This window comes from Carassius auratus, chromosome 35 (assembly GCF_003368295.1).
Source record: "Carassius auratus strain Wakin chromosome 35, ASM336829v1, whole genome shotgun sequence".
NCBI lineage: Eukaryota > Metazoa > Chordata > Actinopteri > Cypriniformes > Cyprinidae > Carassius > Carassius auratus.
In genome coordinates, this window is record NC_039277.1 from 67985 (window position 1) to 81192 (window position 13208).

Below are 13208 nucleotides of genomic sequence, written 5' to 3' on the forward strand. Positions count from 1 at the left end.
GAAACTACAACGGCGTTTGAGATTACGAGATTAAAGTCGCATGCCCGTAGGCAGGGGGGGGTTCGGGTGGTTCGAACGAACCCCCCCTCACTGCCAAAGGAATTCCAGAATTTAAGTCTTTTTTTTTCATGCATCGGCTCTGAATGATGATATGAATGATGATGGGGGGTATTTTTATTATTATTATTATTATTATTATTATTATTATTAAAATGATTTCTCTATTTTTTCCACTCAATAGTCTACAATACAATAGCCATATAAGCGTAGTGTAATTATAATAATAAAATAAAAAAATAAATAAAAAAAAGTAGGAAATTCAATGATATATTGGCTGTGCAATATCAACTTTTTTCATTGGCCAATACCGGCAGACTGGAGCCAATGGAAATGCTTCTCCTTCTGTGCGTGTCTTATTCCTCTGAGAACTTCGAAGCAGACCGCTTGAGGTAAATTATTTGGAATGATTAATTAATTTGCGATGCTTGCCAGCTCTCACGCTTTCACCGTGAGACACTTTCCACACAGTCTTATGCCACACATCAATTTGCTCACGCACAGTAAAATCGCAAAGCATAGAGGACACGGAGATCGACAGACAAGACAGAGCAGGTTACTTATGTTACAAAAAATAATCTAAGCTCTCAGATTCTGTCAGTTTTATTACAAAATTCAAGTAATAAGTTTTGCCGCTTGTAAATGTGACGTGACAGATCCCTATAGTGGCAGGATCATCTCTAGCTAATAGTAAATATACACGAATGAACAATGTTGAAAGATACATAAATTAATATTCCTCCTCATATCGATCAATCAGTTTTTTTCAATGCCCAAAGAGGTCAATAAAACTGCTGGAGAACAATTATGTCACATAACATTTACCTCAGGAAAGCCAATTAATTACCATATATGTAGCACGTTAGTTGGCTAGAAAGTCAATTATGTAGCCAATTAGCTAATTATCTGTATGCCTTCTATATTACATATTTATTATATTTTTTAATTATATTATTAAATACAGTTGTTGTTATAATCATGGCCGTAGCCAGCTATGAGGTCACCGAGGTCCGGACCTCGGTAAATTGTTCATGTTCGAAAAAAAATAGTTCTCTGATTGACTAATTTTCTGCTAAACTCCTCATATGAATGTCTGCATGTATAATTCAGCATGTTTAGCGTCCGTGGTATGAAAATAATCGCTGCGAGACGCTTGCGAAGTGAACGAGTCTTCAGAGAGTTGAGAGCGAGAGCGCGAGACGCAGCATCTATGTTGCCAGATCCAGCTATTATAAGGGTTTTTTTACTTGTTTTTCCACTTAATTTAACACTTTAGAAAGTTAATAAAGTAGGAAGTTGAGGTTTAGGGTCAGCGATAACTTTATAATTTCCAAAATATCTTAAATAATTTCAGTCCATTTTATTCATTTATAGGTTTTTGTTTATTTTAATAGAAAATCTGGCAACATTCCTTTGCCCTGCATTAGTCTGGGAGTTATCAAAAAAGTGAGCGGCTATTTACACTAAGTGCAAATAGGATAATTTTTTTGTGATATGTTATTTACACTAAGTGCAAATATCAATAGATTCTATGTATACTCTATTCAAATAGCAGGATTTTCTGCTGTTTATACTAGGCTACTTACTTCAAATAGTGGCAATTATCTGCACCTCAGTATTGTAGTACATAATAAAACAGAATGCAATAATAACTTATTGAGTGTAATTTAATGGATGTCACCTTATTGGGACAATAAAACCCTCCCTACACCTACCCTTAACTTTTTGATTATTTACTTCATTTACATTGAAAATAAATACTTTTCTGATGTGATTTGAAATTTGAAAAGGGAGAAGAAATAACGCCAAAAGGCAGATTCGAACCCGTGTTGATCACATCAATGACACACAGTTTATCTTCTGCGCCACTGGAACTTAGTTAAGAATTGTCTTTTGTAATCTTGACTATGCAAAAAACACGTTTGGTGTGTAATATTAACAAACTTTGATGCAATAAACAGGGCATGATTTAAAAAGAGCATCCCTCCAAAAACATCTACATTTCTGTCTCTTTTCAAGTGTTATAATATAATTAGTTGAATTTATAGGGGTTATTATATCACAATTCTATAATAAGGGGGTTAATATAGAAACTCCCTGGACCTCACTAATTTTCAAAGCCTGGCTATGGCCATGGTTATAATAATAAAACGCAATATATTTCAGTATTTGAACCTCATAATTAAATACAAACGATGGAGAAAAACTGCAAAAAGGTCCACTTTTTGAAAAAAAGAACCCCCCCCCCTTTCAATAGGCTGGCTACGAACCTGAGTCGTAATATTTCGAGAATAAAATCGAAATTACGAGAAGAAAGTCGAAATGTTCGGAGAATAAAGATTTAAGTGACTGATTGCTATTCTGACAGATGCAGATGTCCCAGAATGTCTCAGCTTTCAATATCTGTCCGTTTTATAGCGAAATACAAACCATATATTACAATAATGTGTTCTTCACGCTGTTTAATGTGGACAGATCGCTGTTATGCTTCAGTTTAAGTGGCGTGTGAGTCTTTACAATATCACAATAATGAGACATTATTTTAATTATACATTATATAGGCTACTGTTTCTTGTTGCCTTCTTCACTTTTATATCTTGCTATAAATTTGAATTAAAGAATTAAAACACATGTATAATTTGTATTTCGTGATAAAACGAAGTTGTTAATTGTTAGTTGTTAATAAACAAAACACAAAATTATTGCGATTACTTGGTGTCTGGTGTACTACAAATTACAAACCCAATTCCAAAAAAGTTGGGACACTGCATGTTTTTATTCACAATTTGTACAATGATGTTGTAATTGATGCATTATGTGGTCTGGCATTGTCATGATGGAAAAGGCAAGGTCTTCCCTGAAAGAGACGACGTCTGGATGGGAGCATATGTTGTTCTAGAACTTGGATATATCTTCCAGCATTGATGGAGGTTTTCCAGATGTGTAAGCTGCCCATGCCACACACTCATGAACCCCATACCATCAGAGATACAGGCTTCTGAACTGAGCAACGATAACAACTTGGGTTGTCCTTGTCCTCTTCAGTCCGGATGACATAGTGTCCCAGTTTTCCAAAAATAAATTCACATTTTGATTGGTCTGACCACAGAACAGTTTTCCCCTTTGCCACAGTCCATTTTAAATGAGCCTTGTCCCAGAGAAAGCACCTGCGCTTCTGGATCATGTTTAGATACGGCTTCTTTTTTGACCTATAGAGTTTTAGCTGGTAACAGTGAATGGCACGGTGGATTGTGTTCACTGACAGTGTTTTCTGGAAGTATTACTGAGCCCATTTTGTGATTTCCATTACAGTATCATTCCTGTATGTGATGCACTGCGTCTAAGAGCTGAAGATCATGGGATTCAGTATGGTTTTGACCCTTGACCCTTACACACAGAGATTGTTCCAGATTCTCTGAATCTTTGGATGATATTATGCACTGTAGATGATGATAACTTCAAACTCTTTGCAGTTTTTCTCTGAGAAACTGGTTTCTGGAGCATTGGGGGAATTGGTGATCCTCTGCCCATCTTGACTTCTGAGAGACACTGAGAGGCTCTTTTTAAACCCAATCATGTTCCCAATTGACCTAATAAGCTGCAAACTGGTCCTCCAGCTGTTCCTTATACGTACATTTAACTTTTCCGGCCTCTTATTGCTTCCTGTCCCAACTTTTTTGGAATGTGTATGATGTCTCACTTTCAACATTTGATATGTTATCTATATTCTATTGTGAATAAAATATAGGTTCATGAGATTTGTAAATTATTCCATTCCTTTTTTACTACAATTTGTAGAGTGTCCCAACTTTTTTGGAAAAAGGTTTGTATATTTTAAATATAAAATTAAATAAATACATTTAATTAAATGTTAATTCAAATTTAATTTTATAAATATAATATCCAACCATTTACTGTATTATACCATGAATAAAAGAAACAGCACGTGAATAGGCCTAGTCACTTATGATACCTCAGAAAAGGGACGTTTTTGTGGAGAAGGTGGTGGAATGTTCACAAAGAAAACAGTTTAATTTAATGAATTGTTTCATATAAATACAGCGATCTGATCACTGAAGAGCTTGAAACACATTATTGTAAGACACGTTATTTGTGTTTCGCTATATAACTGATTTTTAAAGCTGAGACATGTTAAAAGTATGCCTCCCAATAGCACAAAGCAAATAACTAATGCAATGGAAGATATGAAATGTTATTTCAAAGCATACTGTCCATGACACACACGATTTCTGATAATAATCCCACATATATCTGTAGTGTATGAACAACAGCGTTCAATAAGAGAGCCACAGCGCCCCCCGAAGGGTTGAGTGTGTGAGCTGAAGTTAAGATACAAAGTCTGTTCATAAATATCATATTGTTGATATGAATCTGTTTCCGCGAGTCTTTAAGCCGACCCTTCCTCATCCGGGTAACCTAATGCTGTGACCTGCAGCCCCCGCTGATCTCAGTCATTTGACAATAGAGCCCTGCTCTCAAAATAATATAAGGGTCCATCTTCAATTGCGGTGGCAATCACTACAGTTTACGGTTTACAGTTTACTACAGTTGACCTTAAATACCAATAAATTATAAAAAGGTTGCATGTTTGTATTCTGTAGAGTTAACACAATTTCTGCACTATTAATAGTTTTTTTTTTGTTTTAAAATACACATTTAATTGACTTTGGGAGACTGCATTTGTAACAAAATATGCATGTTCCCGTCATACCTTAGAGAGATTTTGAATGGAATGGAATTGCAAAAACATTTTTAATACAAATAAAGTGGCTATAATGTGAATATCGATTTTTATTTTACATATGTGTAGTTTTATTAAAATGTTATTTTGTTATATTTAAGAGAAAAGTTGTGTCCCCCAAATTCATGTCTGTTGATCTGATGATCAGATCTTTGTTCTGTTCTCTAGCCTTCTTCTGCAATTGGCGTAGAACACAGATCATGTCGGAGGTGGACCGATCCTTTCTGAAGCCGCACTGTGACTCAGGAAGGATTCTCTCTGTGATGTGCTTAGTAAGACGAAACAGCATTACCTTTGTTAATACTTTCCCCGCCACAGAGAGCAGGGATATCCCACGACTGTCTCCACAGATGGACTTGTCGCCCTTTTTCTTGTGGATAGTAACAGTGTGAGAGTCTTTCCAGCCTTGTGGAACAGCTTTTTGTGCCCATATTATCTGGATAAGTTGGTGGAGATTTTTGGTGAGCAGATACCCGCCTTTCTTTAGAGCCTCTGCAGGGATTCCATCAGGACCAGCAGAGTTATTGTCCTTGAGACTTCGTACTGCTGCCAGGACTTCTGAGAATCTGGGAGGGTCATCTAGCTCATGCACAGGTGGGAGCTTTGGAAGGCGCTGCAGGACAGTGGGGTCAGTCGGATTGTATTGGTTAAGAACGGTGTTAAAATGTTCAGCCCAACGCTCAAGAATATCTTGTTTGTCCTTGTGCAGAATTGTGCCGTCTGCAGATCTGATAGGGGTGATTCTGTGTTTTTGGGGTCCATATAGTGATTTTATTGCATTGTAGAAAGCTTGAGAGTTGTTGGTGTCAGCATAACGTTGAATTTCATGGGCTTTCCTAAGCCACCAGTCATTCTCCATTATGCGAAGCCGTCGTTGCACCTCAGCACGGATCTCACTGCAGTGCGAGTGTAGAGAGGGAGATTGTGGGTTGGAGAGGTGGGCAGAGAGGGCTTTACGCTTCTCCTCCAGAAGGTTGAGTATTTCAAGAGAGCTGTCGTCAGACCAGTCCTGGTGAAGTTTTGAGGTGAAACCAATTGTATCGGAAGCAGCTTGTTGTATAGCTGAGCTAAGGTTAGCCCATGCGCTTTCAGCTGTATTGCATAGGGGATGAGTGATGGTGGAGGAAAGCTTATTAGCCAAGCAGCGACGGTACGATGCAGTAATGTCAGGAGATTAAAGCTCGAGCGTTGAGCCGTCTTGAGGTTTGTTGCCTGGCGTGTTGAGGTCGGACCTTTAGATGTATCTTGGATCTGATCAGCCGATGGTCTGTCCAGCACTCGCCCCACGCATTGCACGGGTGATAGAGATTTCATGTAGATCTTGTTGCCGTGTTATAATGTAGTCCAGCAGGTGCCAGCGTTTTGATCTGAGGTGCATCCATGATGCTTTGTATTTATTTTTCAGTTGGAAAGTTGTATTGGTTATGACCAGTTTATGCTCAGAGCAGAGGGAGAGGAGTCGCAGGCCATTCTTGTTCATGTTGCCTAAACCATGTTTCCTGATTACAGAGCATGTTGCTGGTGCCTACTCTGGCATTGAAATCTCCCAAAAGCATAAGTTTATCAGTTTGAGGAACTTTGTGAAGAGCTCTGTCAAGAGACTCGTAAAATTCGTCTTTGATGCTTTCTTCATCATCCAGAGTTGGTGCATAAGTGCTTATCAAGGTTGTATAGCGACCCTTCGCAAGGGGAATGTCGATGTTGTATTTGTTAAGCTCGCTCGCAACCAGGGCAGTGCGCCTGCGGGGTCAGTCAGTTCCATTCACATCAAGAAGTGTGCGTACATTCCATGTAGCCAAAATTTGTAGTGTCGATTTATATTTTCGACCGCGTAATGGGATGCCTTTACGACAGCGGTGGGCCGCCCAGGAGTGTAGGGAACAGGCAATGTTTGGGTCACCTTTTCTAGACCCTCCCCCGATTGGCGGTGAGCAGTGCGGACCCTGAAGAGGGCTTCTCAGTCACACAAGAATCTACCGAAGGTGGACGCTGTTCCAACCCATCCACACAACGACCATCACGCTTGTGCCACCTCCGTGCAGGGCTCATGCTAAAGGCTGCCAGTCTGATCCAAGACCTGCCTCGGTCACATTTACCCTATCGCCGAAGGACTTGTATGGTGAAGTGATAGCATATGCAGAGAGTGGATTAATGTGAAGAGAGAGGTGCGCAAACCCTATCTCCACAACTTCACTCCAGAATCCAATATCCAGTGGCAGGAGATGAACTCTAGACAACCACATGGACGGTGGAGTTGCAGGGGGCTGCCAGGTCTCTGTCTGTTGAGCCGCATCTCGCGTGTCCCCAACGCGGCCCTGTCTTGAGGAGATGAAATGCTCACGGAAGACTACTCACAGAGCAGTGGAGGCAGCAGTATTAGTTGATGGCGGACTGTACTCGCCATGTCAAGGAGTACCATTGGCATAAATGGAGTTTTTGCAACGGATCTAGTGATGACACTCAACTAGTCCCTCCATACCTGATAAACCTCCGCTGTTGGTCCACGACTACTTATTCGTCTGGGGACCACCGCAAGGAGCCCCCAGCTTATTTCGTAGCTAACCTTCATATCTGAAGGAATGTCCATTATCCAACGATGGACGTGGTTGGTAGCAGTCAGCTCTGCCCCATAAAATATCTATGTCCAATAAAAGAAGGCCTTAAAAACGCATGGACACACACACACACACACACACACACACACAGTCAGACAGATAGACACACACCCACAGTCAACTCAAGTCAAGTCACCTTTATTTATATAGCACTTTAAACAAAATACATTGCGTCAAAGCAACTGAACAACATTGATTAGGAAAACAGTGTCTCAATAATGCAGAATGATAGTTAAAGGCAGTTCATCATTGAATTCAGTGATGTCATCTCTGTTCAGTTTAAATAGTGTCTGTGCATTTATTTGCAATCAAGTCAATGATATCGCTGTAGATGAAGTGACCCCAACTAAGCAAGCCAGAGGCGACAGCGGCAAGGAACCGAAACTCCATCGGTGACAGAATGGAGAAAAAAACCTTGGGAGAAACCAGGCTCAGTTGGGGTCAGTTCTCCTCTGACCAGACGAAACCAGTAGTTCAATTCCAGGCTGCAGCAAAGTCAGATTGTGCAGAAGAATCATCTGTTTCCTGTGGTCTTGTCCTGGTGCTCCTCTGAGACAAGGTCTTTACAGGGGATCTGTATCTGGGGCACAAGTTGTCCTGGTCTCCGCTGTCTTTCAGGGCAGTAGAGGTCCTTTCTAGGTGCTGATCCACCATCTGGTCTGGATACGTACTGGATCCGGGTGACTGCAGTGACCCTCTGATCTGGACACAGACTGGATCTGGTGGCCACGGTGAGCTCGGAACAAGAGAGAAACAGACAAATATTAGCGTAGATGCCGTTCTTCTAATGATGTAGCAAGTACATCGGGTGTTATAGAAAGTGTTCAAATTATCAAATTGCCTGAGTTTTGAGAACGTAGCGGACGTAGAGGAGTATAATGTAAAAGGAGCATATTCAAATACTAAGGTGCTAAACCATTCAGGGCTTTATAAGTAATAAGCAATATTTTAAAATCTATACGATGTTTGATAGGGAGCCAGTGCAGCATTGACAGGACTGGGCTAATATGGTCATACTTCCTGGTTCTAGTAAGAACTCTTGCTGCTGCATTTTGGACTAGCTGTAGTTTGTTTACTAAGCGTGCAGAACAACCACCCAATAAAGCATTACAATAATCTAACCTTGAGGTCATAAATGCATGGATTAACATTTCTTTGACATTGAGAGCACAGGCCGTTATTTAGATATATTTTTGAGATGGAAAAATGCAGTTTTACAAATGCTAGAAATGTGGCTTTCTAAGGAAAGATTGGGATCAAATAGCACACCTAGGTTCCTAACTGATGACGAAGAATTGACAGAGCAACCATCAAATCTTAAACAGTGTTCTAGGTTATTACATGCAGTGTAATAATCTGTTTTTTCAGAATTTAGCAGTAAGAAATTACTCGTCATCCAGTTTCTTATATCGACTATGCATTCCATTAATTTTTCAAATTGGTGTGTTTCACCGGGCTGCGAGGAAATATAGAGCTGCGTATCATCAGCATAACAGTGAAAGCTAACACCATGTTTCCTGATGATATCTCCCAAGGGTAACATATAAAGCGTGAAGAGTAGCGGCCCTAGTACTGAGCCTTGAGGTACTCCATACTGCACTTGTGATCGATATGATACATCTTCATTCACTGCTACGAACTGATGGCGGTCATATAAGTACGATTTAAACCATGCTAATGCACTTCCACTGATGCCAACAAAGTGTTCAAGTCTATGCAAAAGAATGTTGTGGTCAATTGTGTCAAACGCAGCACTAAGATCCAATAAAACTAATAGAGAGATACACCCACGATCAGATGATAAGAGCAGATCATTTGTAACTCTAAGGAGAGCAGTTTCAGTACTATGATACGGTCTAAATCCTGACTGGAAATCCTCACATATACCATTTTTCTCTAAGAAGGAATATAATTGTGAGGATACCACCTTTTCTAGTATCTTGGACAGAAAAGGGAGATTCGAGATTGGTCTATAATTAACTAGTTCTCTGGGGTCAAGTTGTGGTTTTTTGATGAGAGGCTTAATAACAGCCAGTTTGAAGGTTTTGGGGACATATCCTAATGACAATGAGGAATTAATAATGGTCAGAAGAGGATCTATGACTTCTGGAAGCACCTCTTTTAGGAGCTTAGATGGTATAGGGTCTAACATACATGTTGTTGGTTTAGATGATTTAACAAGTTTATACAATTCTTCCTCTCCTATAGTAGAGAATGAGTGGAACTGTTCCTCAGGGGGTCTATAGTGCACTGTCTGATGTGATACTGTAGCTGACGGCTGAATGGTTGCAATATTATCTCTAATAGTATCGATTTTAGAAGTAAAGTAGTTCATAAAGTCATTACTGCTGTGGTGTTGGGAAATGTCAACACTTGTTGAGGCTTTATTTTTCATTAATTTAGCCACTGTATTGAATAAATACCTGGGGTTATGTTTGTTTTCTTCTAAAAGAGAAGAAAAGTAATCGGATCTAGCAGTTTTTAATGCTTTTCTGTAGGATATGCTACTTTCCCGCCAAGCAATACGAAATACCTCTAGTTTTGTTTTCCTCCAGCTGTGCTCCATTTTTCGGGCTGCTCTCTTTAGGGTGTGAGTATGCTCATTATACCATGGTGTCAAACTGTTTTCCTTAACCTTCCTCCTATGATCGAGACAGCAGTCCTTCATGTAATCTAGATCATCGTGTTTGTAGAGTGTTCCAGGGGATTAAAGCAAACAATATATTTCAGATCTAGAGGAGTAATAGTAAATGATAATATAGTGAGTGATTGTAAATGTGTAAAGTTGATGAGCTCATTATTAGTGTCATTTTCATGGTTTCTAAGGCTAGGACCTGCAGTTCCTCGAAGGAGTTAAGTTAATACTAGCCTAAATCCCTCTTCAAAACACACACTAGTTTTACACTAGTTCCTGTCAGGGTCTGTGGGAAACAATGAAAGGCAGGAATTTTACTGTCACACTGATAGTGGATTGCCCAACATTCTTTTATCCCACTTTGACCTCTCTTTCATTGTTATTCTGTGTGTGTATCTGTGTGTGTGTGTGTGTGTGGGCATGTTTTTGTGTCATATCAGGACACAACTCTGTATAATGACATGGGTATGACACAGGTATTACAAGGAGAGGGTGACTTATGAGGACATAACCCATGTCCCCATTTTTCAAAACACTTATAAATCATACAGAATGAGTTTTTTTGAGAAAGTAAAAATGCACAAAGTTTCCTGTGAGGGTTAGGGTTAGGTGTAGGGTTGGTGAAGGGACATAGAATATACAGTTTCTACAGTATAAAAACCATTACACCTATGGGATGAACACACTTTACACAGAAACAAACATGTGTGTGTGTGTGTGTCTGTGTGTGTGTGTGTGTGTGTGTGTGCGTGTGTGTGCCTGTGTGTATCTGTGTGAGTGTGTGTGTGTGTTTGGCTTCATTTCGAAGTGTGACACATCAGAGTTTCTCTTGGGCTTCTTCTATACTCTTCGGTCACAAGCAAGCAGATTTTCATTGCATTGCGTCATACATTAGGCCCACTGTACACTTTCTGAATTGGATTGAACAAAATAAATTGCACTAGTTTTGTCTTTTGGGAAACATGTAAGTATTAGCTTCTGAAGAGCTGTGCTATATGAAATATTGATATGATCTTAAACAAAATAAGAAAAATGTACACATCGTTCTGTGATAGTGGAGTATTAGTCCTAAAATTCTTACAGTCATGGCTGGAAAAGCTATGTGGAAGTGCAGGAGCTGGAGTGTTTCAGATCTCAATCCTCTGTGACTGTACAGAACTCAGACATGAGCCATCAAGAACCAGTGTTCAGCTGCTCATATTAACTCCAGATCCAAGCTGAAATCACTACACATGGTGCTTGAAAACCAGAATACATCACACATGTGTCAAAGCTTCACAAAGCAGTGTTTCAATAACCCTTTATCCCATGTGAGTGGAGACTTTCACTTGATGTTCACAACTCATGGGAATGATGTGAGCGTGTGTAAATAATGAGTGAATGGTGATTTTAGGGTGGATTATAAACATATATGTCTATAGAGTGCTCACAGTTCACATCACCCTGGTTCCCTCCACATAAACCCTACAGCTGTTTTCCACTGGCTTGTGGATTATTGCAGAAAAGACTGCCTGCATTTCTTGAATTTCTTTAATCTTCATACATATGTTATGAATTATGAAGCCTATATACAATGGACAGAAGTAAAGACTCAACTACACTATGGTCATACGTCTTCAGCATCGCTATCATTCAGCTTCAACAACAGCTTCAACATTCAGCTGTGAACTCAGGAGACTGCTACTTAAATCTTTAGACCCTGACTTCATTTCCCTTAATGAAACTTATGCAATGATACACTGGACTTTGTTGGATTTACTTGGTATGGACATAATCGTATTGTCCATAAGAGGGCTGTTAAAGCCTCGGGTTGGAGTTGGATTTGTAAGGTCCAGGCACTCGGCCCAAGGAAGGTATCCGGTGCTGGATGAAGGTTTCCTGCGTGTTCTGTCTTTCAGCGCGTAGAGCTATTCATTTTAGGTTAAACATAAATCTGACTCCATTTTAGTATGACCTCGAATTTAGGTTGAAATGCAAATTGGTTGTATGCCTTTTTAATTAATATTCTTCTGACATTTGATTATTCTAGTTAACTCTATTTTTATATTAACTCATTCATTCGGGTGCTCATGTTGCTAACAAGGATACAATATAATCTACTAGTCAATAATTACAGAGTAAGACAGAATAGAATCAAAATGTAACAGTTTATTTACAGTCAGGTAGATATGTATTTTGCCAATTACATATCCAATTGAAACACATCAAATCATATCAATACAAAACATCAAATTCTCAAAGATGAATCTAAAAGTAAAATATGCATACCTGACCTTAGAAAATACATAGTATGAAGTGAAGAGACACACAACACACTACGGGCTTTCTGGCTACAGAAATCGCCCTGATCCTCTTGCTGCAATCATTTAAATACCTCAGACCAAGACAAACATCCCCCGAGATGGAGACAGGAACTAACAATTTGGCAGGTGGATGAATGTCTCCAAGGTTTCTACCTGTGGTTGAGCTCAGCATGTGAGCGCAGTTCAGTGGGTCAATCTGAGCCTTTACGACTTGTTCAGTTTACGTGTCATTCCTTTGTGGAGAAACCTCTGCTCCTTTATGGCACCTTCTCTAGGACGATAGTCTGACCCATCTTCGTGAATCCTCTCACCTCCAGCGGTGCAGTTTTTTAAGCAGACTTCAGTAGGTGAAGGTGTTCTCCTTGCTCCTTGATTTGTGTGGGACACCTGAAAAGCATCTTAGTGGCCAATGACTGAATTCTGATCAGCTTCATTTCATCACCCATGGAGTAAGATAGAAACGTCATAAGTTAACATAAGAGCAATAAAACAAAACAAAAAAATACCCTGATGAATTCATGTCAGCCAGTGCAAGTGGTACATCTGATGTTAAAAGTGGTCCCATGTAAACATAAAATTTGGTATGAATGAATCAAAGGAAATGCAGCAAGAGGTCAGTATAACTTGAGCATTAATTTAGAGGTATGCATCAATAAACGTCATATAATTACTATAAGAATAATATTCAAACATAATAATCAAGGTATATACAATAATCACACTGTTAATTCAGGAATATTCTATTTCAAGTCACTTTAGAAGATGTAAGGTTTTTAAGAAGTGACTTAGAACACAATTAAAACATTTTTTTACAATGTAAATCCTAAATTCCTTGT